Here is a 14,153-nt window from a genome sequence, read left to right on the forward strand (position 1 = left end):
AGAATGAAAGAGTGCCAATAACAGTAATTTAAAGAATAAAGAGAGAGAGAGGGAAAAGAATATATAGATCTGACAAATACAAACTAAATGATAAGATGGTAGATTCAAAACTGCTTTTACAGTAATAACTTTCAATGTCAACAGACTAAATTCACCAGTTAAAAGATACAGATTGGCAGAATGGATTAAAAAATATAATCCATCCATATGCTGTTTATAAGTGATGCATCTTAGACCTAAATACACAAATAAACTGAACGTGAAAGGATGGGAAAAGATGTTCTATGCAAGCTGTAACTAAAAGAAAGCAGGAGTAGTTATATAAATAACAGATAAAACAGACTTTAAATGTAAAGATATATAAGAGACAAAGAAGGATATTACATATTAATAGAAGGGGAAATTCACCAAAAGGAACTAGCCATCAAAAATGCTTATTCTCCCAATCAAGAAGCTCCAAAATACATGAGACAGACATTGGCAAAACTGAAAGGAGCTATGGATGTTCCAACAATAATAATGGGAGTTTTTTTTTTTTTGTATGCTGTAGGGTGGGGTCACATTTCATTATTTTTCTACGCGAGTATCCCGATACCAAAGCACCATTTGTTGAATTTTTGTTTGTTTGTTTTGCTTGTTTGTTTGTTTTTTGGGAAGTGTACGGACCAGGAATTGAACCCAGGTCTCCTGCATGGCGGGCAAGAATTCTACCACTGAGCCACCCTTGTACCCCCTTAATAATGGGAGATTTTATACACCATTCTCCACTATAGATAGAACAACCAGACAGAGGATCAACAAGGAAACAGAGAACCTAAACAATGTGTTAAATGAATTAGATTTAATAGACGTATATAGATCTAGTAATAGGAGGTAGCTTCTTAAACTTTGCAACTAAAGCACAAACAGTGAAAGAAAAAAGTCGTTAAGCTTCTTAAGATCAAGAGCTTCTGCACCTCAAAAGACTTTGTCTACAAGGTGAAGAGGCAGCCAATTCAACGGGAGAAAGTATTTGGAAACCACATAACAGATAAACGTTTGATATCCTATGTACATAAAGAAATTTACAGCTCAACAACCAAAGAACAAACAACCCAATTATAAAATGGGCATAAGCTATGAATAGATGCTTTTTTGAAGAGCAAACACAAATGCCTAAAAAGCAGCCATCTGTATTTGCTCATTTTCATTAGCTATAAAGGAAATTTAAATTAAGATGACAATGAGATATCACCTCACACCTAAAGGAATGGCTGCTATTAAACAAACACATTTACAAATGTTGGAGATGGATGTGGAGAAATTGGAACACATATTCACTGTTGGTGGGAATGTATAATGGTGCAGCCACCATGGAAAACAGCTTGGTGATTCCTTAGGAAATTAAATATCGAGTTGTCCTATGACCCAGAAATTCCAATACTCTGTATATCCCTGAAGAGCTGAAAGCAGTGACACAAACTGACATTTGCACATTGATGCTCATCGTGGTACTATTCACATTTGCCAAAATATGGAAACAATCCAAGTGCCCTTCAATAGACAAGTGGATAAACAATATATATATATATATATATATATATATATATATATATATGATGGAATATTATGCAGCAGTAGGATGAATCTTGAGGGCATAATGATGAGTGAAATAAATCAGACACAAAATGATAAATACTATATGATTTCACTATTATGACTCTGACAAAGGTAATCTCAGAGGTTACACTGTAGAGTATAGCAGACCTAGAGGTACACAAAAGCTAGAGATGACGGAATGGCTACTGTGGTAGTTAGATTCAGTTGTCAACTTGGCCAGGTGAAGGTACCTACTTCTGTTGCTGGGGCCATGAGGCAATGGTACGTGAATCTCATCTGTTGCTCATTACATCTGCAGTTGGCTAAGAGGCGTGCCTGCTGTAATGATGTTTGATTTAATTGGCTGGTGCTTAAATGAGAGAGCTCAACATAGCACAGCCCAAGTAGCTCAGCATACCTCATCTCAGCACTTGTAGCTCAGCTCAGGCCTTTGGAGATGCAGAAAAGAAATCACCCCAAGGAAGTGTTGGAACCCAGAGGCCTGGAGAGAAGGCCAGCAGAGATTGCCCTGTGCCTTCCCGCACAGGAAAGAACCTCAGTTGAAAGTTAGTTGCCTTTCCTCTGAAGAATTAATGAAATAAATCCCCTTTTATTAAAAACCAATCTGTCTCTGGTGTGTTGCATTCCAGCAGCTAGCAAACTAGAATAGCTACCAAATGAGGTAAAACCTAATGCGAAGGAATGGAGATAAGTGATCGTGATTAGTAGGGTTATAAGTAACATTGCCATATTGAAGGTGAATATGATTGAAAGGGGATGTATAGTGCCATGTACCCCACTGATTAAATCTATAATTACAAATAAGTTCTCACACGAACTATTTCAAAGATTTGATATAAGACAAAGAGTCAATTGTAGAGCGGTATAGGGGAAAACTAAAAATGCACGCTATCGCCAATAGTTAATAGGAAGACATCAAAAAATCAGGTCAGGGAAGGACAAGTGATAAGGGTAGTTTTGATTTGATATTTGGCAATGCTGTGTTTATCAGTTCTTTGTTGTTATGGACTGATGAAATTTGGTTAAAATTGAAACTGCTGATGATTGTGCAACTAAGTTAGGATACTTTAAGATATGGTTATTAATTTTGGACATTATCCATGATGCCTAATAGATGAAAGGAACTGAAGGGTTCAATGACTGAATAGCAGAATGGCAAACTGATACATGTGTATGATGGAATATGGCGTGGCTAGAAAAAGGATACTAGATCTTGAAGATGTTTCGCTGCATTTTGTTCTAGGAGTTTTATGGTACTGGTTCTTGTATTTAAGTCTTTAATCCATTTTGAATTAATTTTTGTATACGGTGTAAGGTAGGGATTCTCTTTCATTCTTTTGATTTTTGATGTCCAATTCTCCCATGCCCAATTATTGAAAAGACGCAATGATATTTTACCATATGTTGAGTAATAACTTACAGTTTTATGTGTTCTTTTTTTAAAAGATAATACAGAGTGATGTTTTGGGCCACCTGGAATTAGTGTCACTTCTGAGCCACTGTCTAGTAATTCATGAAAGGAAGGACATCAAGAAGTGTGCAACGAACTGAATAAACCTCAGGCACAATGTGCTATGCAATATAACAAAAGAACAAATATGCTAAGGCCTGTTTCAAAAAATAATTATAATAAAATTAGAGCCTAGATTGTAAGCCCTTTTAGCAGCCACACTTAATCTGAAGTTATAAATGTATTTCTATATTCTGAGACACTGAGCTATCTGTGTAAGCTGGAAATTCCCTGAAACTTTGAGTAATTCTATGACACCTAAGACCCAGAAATGGAGTGCTGCAGCCCTGAAAGTTAGCATAGCTATATACAATAACAGTTAGAGTAACTGAAGAAGAGATCAGGCCTCAACTAGAGTTATAAATGAAGCCAATTTGACTAGGTAAATCAGAATACACAGTAAAAAATGATAGTGTATGTACTCTAAACATTCACCTACTGTATGAGGCCAAAGGCAGGGAAGTTTATTATGTCTAGAACCTAAATTTTCTGTAATACACAATCTGAAGCAACTTGTCTGGATAGTTTATTTAACAAACCCAAACTCATGGAGTCCAGAATGGGAACGAGGCCTTGTACTTCTGTACAGCTTGATGTAATACCCACAACAAACTCTGAAATCTGTTCTGTAATGACTTGTGGAAGTGTACTTTGAAAATTACTGCTTTTTCTTTCTTTGCTTTGTATATATATGTTATATTTCACAATAAAAATGTAAGCCAGGGACTAAATAAGATCTGTTTTTTTATGAAAATCATCATTCAACATGCAATTATTCTATAAATGTCATTCTCCTGAAAGTGAGGAATGTTTTTATAACTACTGAATCCTACAATCTCAGTATTGGATAGAAACTTGAGATTTGGTTACATTATTCTCAGGATTGTTATTGCCAGTCTCGTGTCTATGCATCATGGCAAAGGGGTTGATCAGTCTATTCTCATTTACCCTTATTCACCACTTTCCTTCACTGTCCCCTACTCTGCCCATCCTATTGTAGGCAACATTGCATTGAATGAAAATTAGTTTCCCTCGAATATACATCCCTGGATCTTTTTTGTTATTTTGCTTTATTTGCTGACAATTCTAAAATCCATATGGCAAAAATATAATTTTCCATTTAATAACTCTTTGCATGCAACTTTTGGGATATTCTTTATCCTCAATTTATCTGCAGCTACCTAAACTTTTTTTTAAATCACAGGACATGAATTAAAGAATCATTTTTATTACGGGTCAAGAAACCAAATATCTTGGGTACTTGCTATAAGGAAATGCAAACAAACGATTACATTATCTTTTTGTAAAAAAGGAACACATAAAAATGCAAATTACTACTCAACATATGGTAAAATATCTTTGTGTCTATCATTTTAACTGAGTATTTGATAATATATACATGAGAATAAATTATTGCTCCAATGGAGAAGAGAAATGCAAACCAGGACCCATTGTAGTACCATGGATGTAATCTGTAAACTAAATTGTCAACACTTAGCCAACAGCCAATTTCTTCCAGAATCCCAGGCATATTGTGAATAAATATTATTGAAAACCCTCTCACTGCAATGATTTGTATTAAAAAAAATTGTTATGACAGGAAAAATAATGGTAGGCCATTAAATTCCAGGTAACTTTGCAAACAAATTACTTCAAAAACATAATTAAAGGAATGAAACGGCAAGTCACATAACTAGGTAAAGGAATTCCAATACATGCACATGACAAAATATTCCTAGCTAAACTCCCACAAAGCATTCGGTCAATAACTAACTCAGAAAAAGTAGGCAAGGGAGAGGCCTGTGGGAAGATGGTGGAGGGGGAAGCTCCAGGGAGCGGTCTTTCCACCAAAACAACTATTGAACTGGGAAGAATCAACTATTTTGGAACTCCAGAGTCTAGTGGACACAGGGCAGCATCTAGGGAGGAGCGTGAGAAAGAATCTGGTAAATTGTAGCAAGTTCTGGTGAGTTCCCTGCTCTGGGCAGTGGCTACCATCCTTCATCCCAGCCTTGGCATGCAGCTCTGGGGACTGTAGCTCCAGTTCCTGGGGTAGTTTGCTGGTGCCAGGGAGGGACATAAAGACCTAGTCCTCCAAAAGTCTGAGGTATGTGGTCTGATCGCTGATCTTGGCTTTTGATCATCTATTGGAGATCACTGGGGGCCCCTGTGAGGGCGGCCATTGTTCCAACCCCCTCAGGCAAAGGCAGCAGAAGAATCTTAAAGCATTACCTGTCCTCAAAACTACAGAATACAGTTAAAGGGCTGCATCACATGGGCAAGTGCTGCATCACAAGTCCCCAGTTTTAAAAGCCATAGAAGATGCCCCTGGCACCTATGGGAAATAATTAGAATAAGCAAACTCATAGCATCAGAAACTTGATGCTGGAGTGTGGTAGAGGATGGAGAGTTAATGTTTAAATTGTACAGAGTTTCTGTTTTGGTTGATGGAAAAGTTTCAGTAATGGATGGTGGTGATGGCAGCACAGCACTGTGAATGTACTTAACAACACTGAATTATAAATTTCTATGCGGTTAAAAGGGGAATTTTAGGTTCATATATATAAATATACACATATAAAACTAAAATAAATACTTTTTTAAAAATAGGACTGTACAACACAAATAATGAACTATAATGTAAACCATGGGTGATAGTTAATATTACAATTATATAAATGTTCCCTCCTCTTGTAACAAATGTACCACACTGATGCAAGGTCTTAATAATAGGGTGGTGTGCCAGTTTGAATCTATGGTGGACCACAGAAAAGTCATGTCCTTTAATCCTCATTCAATGTTGCTGGTTGGGAGCTTTTTGATTGTTCCCTTAGAGATGTGACTCACCCAATTGTGGGTGGTAACATTTGATTAGATGGTTTCCTTGGAGTTGTGACTCCACCTATTCCAGGTAGGTCTTGATTAGTTTATTGGAATCCTTTAAAAGAGGAAACATTTTGGGGAGAGTCCCTTTTTAGAGCCACAAGATCCACAAGAGCCCACACAGCCAGAGACCTTTGGAGATGAAGAAGGAAAATGACCCGGGGGAGCTTCATGAAGCAAGAAACCTGGAGAGAACGCTAGCAGATGCCACCATGTTTACCATGTGAATTTTCAGTTGAGAGAGAGACCCTGAACCTTTCTTGAGTGAAGGTAACCTCTTGTTGGTGCCTTAATTTGTACATTTTTTAAGTGGGACATTTTCATGGCCTTAGAAATGTAAACTTGAAACTTAATAAATCCCCCCTTTTAAAGGCCGTTCTGTTTCTGGTATATGGCATTCTGGCAGCTAGCAAATCAAAACAGGTGGTTTATGGGAACTCTACTTCCTGCATGATTTTTCTGTAAACCTACAACTTCTCTAATAAAAAAACAAATAAAATCAGGCAAAAAAATTTGAAAGAGGATATATCTACAGCCAATAAATAAACGTGAAGTTGCTCAAAGTCACGTGGTGGGCTGGAGCAAACCCCAAACAAATAAAAACATCAGAAATATTCGTACAACATGTACTCCTGCGACAGGACAACTGGCCAAACAAATGGAGTCAGGAGGCATTGCTTACAGCAATAGATTCCTTGGAATGTGCCTGCGACCAGCTGCTATTTCGGTGACTTGGTGTCACATTGTGTTAAACTTCTGGGGAAAAGCATGTCTGCATCCATGCAACTTTCACTAAGACTGGCATGATTCTTTTATTTGCTAATTGCATACGACTATTTCATATTTCAGAAACGTATATTGCAGTAGCCACTGCCTATTTACCCAGCAGGCCGAGCTCCCTGGGAGCGACTAGAGGAGTAAGGATGGGAGAGGGTAGGAAGGAAGCACAGCGGTGGGAACAGCACGAACAGGCCTAAATTAACACCTCAAAACTGAATTTTATTGTTTCTGTGGTCTTAAAGCTATTTTGTAAATTTGTTTCAACTCACCATTTGTTCATGGTTCTGGTTTAGGCCAGGCATTCTAATGGGTACCTACATGTCCTGCCATTTAATTCCTCCAGCAACTGCCACATACCTTTTACATGTTAGAGGACTTGTGCAGGGAAGCTGACCCCTGCCTAACAGATTTGAAGTGCTTTTACTGCTACACCTGATGCCATAGACATTGAAAAAAGATTGAAAAGTCATTTTCTTTCTACTACTGCAGATGTGAGGCCATGGCAAGGAAGGGTTTCTGCACTGAGATAAAAATCAGTGAAAAGCTCACTGCACACACATTTGCAGTAGCAAAATAAGCAAGAAAAATACACTGAAACTGTCTGAGAGGAAATTAGTAAAGATTATCCAAATTTCATCTCCCACCAATCAGAGCAGCAACTCCACTCCTCGGAAGAGGTGTCAAGTGAATTGCGTAGAGACAGTGGATTTCAGGAAGAGGCAGGACACGCCCTCTCTTAAAGTTCTTGCTGAGGAGAGAGGGCAGAGGCACTGGTCTTAGATGACCCAAGAGGGAAAGGGAGGAGAGGAAAGGAACAATTCTCTCAGACTTACAATCACATTAGCAACTCTTAGTGCTAATATAATAATTGTTGATGACTGGGGGGATAAAAACAGAATGGGGCTTAACAAGCAAATAATTATTTTGTGCCAAACAGGAAAACTGATACCTCACCATAGAAATGAAAATTTCACAGCAGGTTAACTAGGAAAATAGAAATACCAATGACATCTGAGAGTATAGCATTCCTCCACAGTGGCACATTTGTATTTAAAAATAACAACCAGCACAAAATAAAATGAAGTGTTTCTACGGTTTTAAAATTATATTGTAAATTTGTTTTGATTCCATGTTTGTATATGGTTGATAAGTATATCACTTAAGGAATCAGGTTTATGCTTTTTATTATTTAAGTAACAATACAAAATTATCACAACCAGAAGCCCTGAAAAAATTTCTAACGTTGAAGTGTGTGCTTATTGATTAGGTGTGATAAACCGTGGCCTGTGCAAAGGGAGAGAGGCAGGCCTGGCTCAGTAAATGTTTAGGGGATAGTGACCAGCACAGGGAACATCCCAAGGGGATTTGTAGGAGACAAGGATGAGTCTAAGTTGAGGAAAGAACAAAGAGAGTCTGAAATTTTCCTTAGGCATTCACAATTTTATTGAATAATCGGTGAATTTTTATTTAGGCAAGTAATATTATAAGAACTAGGAAATAAATACACACATATATATATAGTGGATGCTGGCCTATACAGAGAAAAATAAAATGGGATTTTACAAAATGAAAGGAAAAAATTGAAAGCCAGAAGAGATACGATTTTGCAATTAGGTATTTATAACATATAGGTAGTTGAAGTAAACAAGTTAGTACCTTCAAGCTGAAAGTTTTAACACTTCAAACTGAAACTAGTCTTAGTTTTTCTGGTATGGAGATAACAGAAGAGGAAATAAAAGAGCAAAACCCTATCAGTTGGGAAAGTTGAAAAGTGTGAGAAAACCTTTTTAATTTAAATAGTAATACAATCTAAAGTGGGGATCCCAAAACATGGGAAACATGGGAAAGTAGTTTAGCTCTGAAGCTAAAAGAATGAAGAATACCTACGCACCTTATATGCTAAGGAGGAGACTGGGGAAAAGTCCCACCCATGTATTGAAGAACATTTCTAGCCCAAAGCATGTTAAAAAAATATTACCCATAGATGATCTGATCTACATCTTTCAAGTTATTTCACATCTTTAGATCCAAAATGGACCAGAAGGGAGAAGTCAGCATGGTGGAGGAGTGATTAGGGAAAAGACGCCTATAATCTGGACACATTTAAAACAGGCAGGGACTGTTCTGAACAATTATAATTCTATTCCTATTTAAGACCTACAGCACTTATACTGTTACACGAGCCCCCTTACTTGGCCTGTCAGCAGTGGTTTGGCACATTTGGTCACTCCCTCCTCAGTATCATTTTTTCAGTTGGCTTCCAGGACACCCCACTTTCTTGCCTTTCCATCTATGTCACTGGTGGTCTTTCTCATTGCTCTTTACTGGTTCTGCATCTTACTCCCAGTCATTTAACACTGCACCGCTCTATGCCCAGTGCTTGGATATGTTCTCTACCAACAGTCCTGACTCTGGTGAGCTACTCCACTCTCAGCCTTTAAATGCAATGTATTCTGAAGTCTCACAGACTTGTATTACCTCCACAACTGTCTCCTGTACTCCAACTGCTTTCTCATCATCTCCACCGTGTGCTAACAGACATCTCCAATTTAACTGTCTAAATTGAACTACAGTCTTTCTCCCCAAATCTCGGCCTCCTTTGGTCTTTCCCTCAGAGGTTGTCTCCAGCCTTCCAGTTGCTCTGGTCAAATGAAAGGTTTTGCTCTCACACTTCATATCCAATATGCTTGCTGGTGCATGTCTTCAAAATATATCCAGAATTGACCTTCATCACCATCTCCACTGCAGCACCCCCTGTCCAAGCCATCAGTATCTCTTCACTAGCCACAAAGATTATCATTGCATCCTATTTTCCTGCTTCTCTCATTTCCTTTACAGTCCATTCCACAAGAGATCTATGTACACAAAAAATCAAATCCTATTTCTCCTCTGCTCTGCTCTGTTCAATACACTGCAATGGTGCATGTTCTACTAGCTCACTTTCTTCAGACCTGTGGGGATCCAGGCCCAGGAGTCCCTCCATTTTGGGAAAAGGTTATTGCAGGTAGCCGCCTACATGATCAAACAGACGTTAAAGGTCATTAGACCTCCTCAGTGGGGGAAGAATGTACAGCTGGTGCTGTAAAGGAGGCACTGAAACTCCCCTCTTTTGATCGCCACTGGTAGCAAAGTCCGGTGTCCCCAGTCCCTGCTGAAACTCTGTTCTCACACCCTCGTCCTAAATCCTTGTGAGCCCTTGCACTCCCCAAGCTCCCTTTGTGAATTGCTAACCTTCATTTTCCATGGTCAGCCGCCACCCTGGAAAATACTCTCCTGTTGGAAGTCCTAATCAAAATTCACATCTAACTTTCTGCCTAGAGTGTTCGTCAGTCTTTGGGCTGCCCCAACCCTAGTCCTCCAAGAGCTGGATTGGAACAAGACCTGTACTCAAATGTCACTTATTCAGAGGCCCATCCTGACCAAATTCTTTAAACTGCAAACCCAACCCCGGCACGAACTGTGTGATACTCCTTCTGTTGCTTTAAATTTACCCCCAATAGCTTTATCCCTTGCTAACATAGTGCTTACTACACATTTTTCAAGCAAGAACACAGTTATTACAGAAAATGTGAGAAATATAGGATTCATAAAGAAAGTAGAGATACATTATTTCATCACCCAGACAATGATCATTAGTAAACACTTGGTGTGTAACTTTCCTTTTTAATGCATTCAGAGGTGTTTGTGTGTATTCTACGTATGCATGTATTTATGTATATGTATCCGTATTTCTATCTCTTCCTCTAGGCATATCTGTGTGTGTCAGCCTCCAGCGCCGAGAAGAATTCCTAGTTTAGTAGTGCTCCTGAACATGCGCAGATGTGCTGTTTGAACAGATGACGGTTCCTTGGCCACCTCTGGAGGGCAGTTTCTCCGAAGGTGCATCCTATTCTACCAGCTCTGCAACTTTCCCAGATTCCACCTGCTGGGGACTCACACCACCTCGCTCACTGCTTGCATCAGGTTCCCTGGATAGTTTCATACCATCGATAATGATGTGGGAAACCAAAGAGGGACCCCACTCCGCCATCTTCCCCCATGGTCTCAGGTCTTGCTCAGCTTGCCTGGAAGTGATGCAGGGCCGCGGCGGTGGCGAGCAGCTGGCAGGAAAGGACCTGGGGTTGGACTCATGACCCTGGGCTGCAGCTCCCAGGGGCACAGCTCTCGGTCTTGCCAGTTCTGCCCTGTTCTGCCCCGCTCAGCTTGCCTCTCCACCCCTCTGCAGTCTCTCTCTTTAGCCTATCCCGCCCCCACCCTCTGCTCAGCTGGCCTCCCCACCCCCACCTGACCCAAGCTATTCAATTTGTTGAATGCCCTTTCTACCCATAAATGTAGGCACTTCCCTCTGTCGTGCTTACTGATGTAGCCCAAGCATCCAGTACTTGCCTGATCATTGCAGAACTTGAGCAAATATTTGTTGAAAGATGTTGACATAGTGAATGAACATTGGAAATATCCATCAGCGTTGTTTCAATGCATTATTGAACACAGTGGAGGTCAAATCTGGAAGATGTTGTCAAAGATGTTTGTGTTCACATTCACAGATGAATGATTCTGTAAACACATTTGTATATCTCCATTTGCTTTTTTCAGTTTATTCCTCCTAAGTGTCACCATGTGGATGAAACTGTGGTTAATATTAGTAAAGGTGGCAGTTTCTCTCTTTCTTAAGTCCCTTTATAGTGTCATGAGCCACTGAATTAAATGGAAAGTGACATTTTCTTCTGCACTGTGGTTTCATGCAGAATATTGCAAATGTTCTATTCAATGATACAAGCGTAACCTTGGTATCACAAAAAAGTAAAATCATGATTTCATTAAATTTTATCTGTGTATTCTAGCTTATCCTACCTCAAGCTTCTTCTTCCAAAATACATTCAAATTCAGAGACAAGTTTATAAACTCATATCCTCACTTCCAAATACATTATGTAATTTTTTTTCAAGTTCTCTCTACTTTGAAGCTTACAAGTAGCACCGCAAACCCTCCCTCAGCAACTTGAGACACAGATGGTCCCACTCATTCACCTGAGATCTGTGATTTCTTCAACTGATTTCAAGATTGTAAAATCCTCCTTTGTCAATAGTAGGCAAATAAATTTTGTAGATAAAGTAGAGAAATCAAAGAGTAAACATATGTTTTCTTATCAGTGATCTTATCTTAAACTTTGATCCATATCTTTATTTTCTTTCACACTCCTGTCCTATAATTTTAATCCATTTTCAATTCCAGATTTGTCATTGAAAAGAAAGATGATGTTCTTTTGGGGAAAAACAATATTGTGAGATATAATTATAATTCTGAAATCCTCTAAGAAATATGCCAATGGCAGATATTTCAGAACTGATTTTTTTAACATATAATTTAAAAAAGTCCTTTCTTCATATAGTTCTATTGTTTATACACGGAGGATTTACAAATGTGTTTAAATGTGTGAATAAATTAATTAGCTTGTGACAACATTTATACTTATAATTTCACAACTTGAACCTTATTTTCCAGTTTCTGTTCATTTTAGTGGAAAGGACACAGAATTGGATTTAGGATATCTATATTCTGTTTTATATACTGTAAAAAATTTATCTTAGCAGATCATTTAACCTTTACAAATGTCAGAATTTTATCATTTATAAAATGAATTTATTATCTGTCTTAAGTTTTCAAGGTTATTTTAAAATATGTTTTATCTATCAGTGATCATGGACAAGCTGAAGAAATGACCACTACAGAATTGATCAAATTGAACATTCAAATATTGAACTTGAGCAGAAATTTCCTGTGCTTTAAAGGCATTCTTTGGATTTGAGGTTTGGAAGAGGAATACTAAAGAAAACAAGTAAATATCAATAAAGTCACTGCTACATCTTGAATTGTGTCCCCCTCCCACAAAAGATAAAAGATATGCTGACGTCCTAATCCCCAGTGCTTCGGAATGTGATCCTATCTGGAAATATGTCATTACAGATGTAATCAGTTAAAATGGGGTCACACTGACATAAAGAGGGCCCTTCATCCAATCTGACCTATGTCCTGAAAAGAAGAGAAGATACAGAGACAGAGAGGAGAATTTCATGTGAAAGCAGAGATGCGGGGAGAAGATGGCTACGAGGTGGAGGCAGTCTGAAGTGAAGCAACTGCCAGCCAAGAAATGCCTGGGGAAGATGGGGAAGAGGCAAACAATGCTTCTTCCCTAGAAACTTTGGAGGAAGCATGGCCCTCCTGATGCTGTGATTTCAGACTTCTAGCCTCCAGAACTATGAGAGAATAAATTCAGTTGTATTGTGCCACCCAGATGGTGGTACTTTGCTGTGGCAACCCCAGGAAACAAACACAGCCACCTCTAATCTGTCTAAATATGGCTCATATTAGGCTTAAATAATTAAAATTAGAAGAAGCAACCTGACATAGTAGAGAGAGAATAGATGTTTACATTAATTGAACCTGGGTTTAAACCCTAAGTCTGTCTTTTGTTCACACTGTGGGCTGGGAATAAATGTTTAATTATGTATGCATATTATTATACCATTATGCATGCATGTCTTATAGAAGATAACAAATGTGAACTGCTGACCTACAGTGTGTGCAATGAGAGGACGCTGGTGGCACCGGATGTAGCACGCGGTAGAGTACTGGTACCACGCTGGTGGTGGCCCAGTCTTAGGGATTACGGCTCTTCTACCAAGGAGGGCCCATCAACACCCTGGTGTGTGTGTGTGGCCATGATCTTTTGATCTTTTTTATTCTCTAATTGGAGCATTTTTCCATCTGATTCTAAATGTGAGATATTTTAAATATGGATTTCTTGTTTAAGTGCACTACTTATCATATAATTAGTATTTTGAGAAAAGAAAGTGTCCCTTAAATATCTTGATGATAAAGGTTGGTGATTAAAGAGACATGTTATATCTCTTTGCTGATATCATTCTAACTGATAATACATGAAGTATATCTACTAGTGTATAAACAATGTAAAAAAATGGATTGCTAGATCAATACAACACACTTTATATGTGATAACTTTATGAATTCTGTATTTGTTTAACAATAATTGTGCATTGTCCATTTATGATCTCCTATAGGCATCACAGTGTTATTCTTAAAGATAGGAAGCTGTGAAGCTTCCTCTTTCTTTCCTTTTGTCCTAGAGACAGTCCTTTTGAGGATAAAAAGATGGAGCAACTGCTGTGACTGAAATAAATTCTGAGTCATAAAAGTCAACAGGTAGACTTAAACAGCATTTATTCCCTTCTTGTCAGTCTACCAAACTGTGGAGGATTGCAGTTAAACATTGTTCTTGATCATCTTAAGAGAAGCCGTCCTATCTTGCGGTATATCATTCTAGTCAATTGAATGTGGTCCTACCTATAACTTAAAAACTCGC

General features: G+C 38.4%; 1 long non-coding RNA gene across 7 annotated transcripts in view; it reads right to left on the bottom strand.

The window, feature by feature from the left end:
- Window positions 1–14,153, bottom strand: part of LOC143661972 (uncharacterized) — a 531,445-nt gene that overhangs the window by 211,544 nt on the left and 305,748 nt on the right. For 6 of the 7 annotated variants that reach the window (XR_013165052.1, XR_013165057.1, XR_013165053.1 and 3 more), the window contains one exon: window positions 11,078–11,275. The exons of the other annotated variant lie outside the window; for it this stretch is intronic. This is a non-coding gene — a long non-coding RNA (uncharacterized LOC143661972). Of the gene's footprint in view, window positions 1–11,077; window positions 11,276–14,153 lie in introns of those variants that run through there. 7 annotated transcript variants of the gene reach the window in all.

Source organism: Tamandua tetradactyla, chromosome 18 (genome assembly GCF_023851605.1).
Source record: "Tamandua tetradactyla isolate mTamTet1 chromosome 18, mTamTet1.pri, whole genome shotgun sequence".
In the NCBI taxonomy this organism is placed as follows: Eukaryota; Metazoa; Chordata; class Mammalia; order Pilosa; family Myrmecophagidae; genus Tamandua; species Tamandua tetradactyla.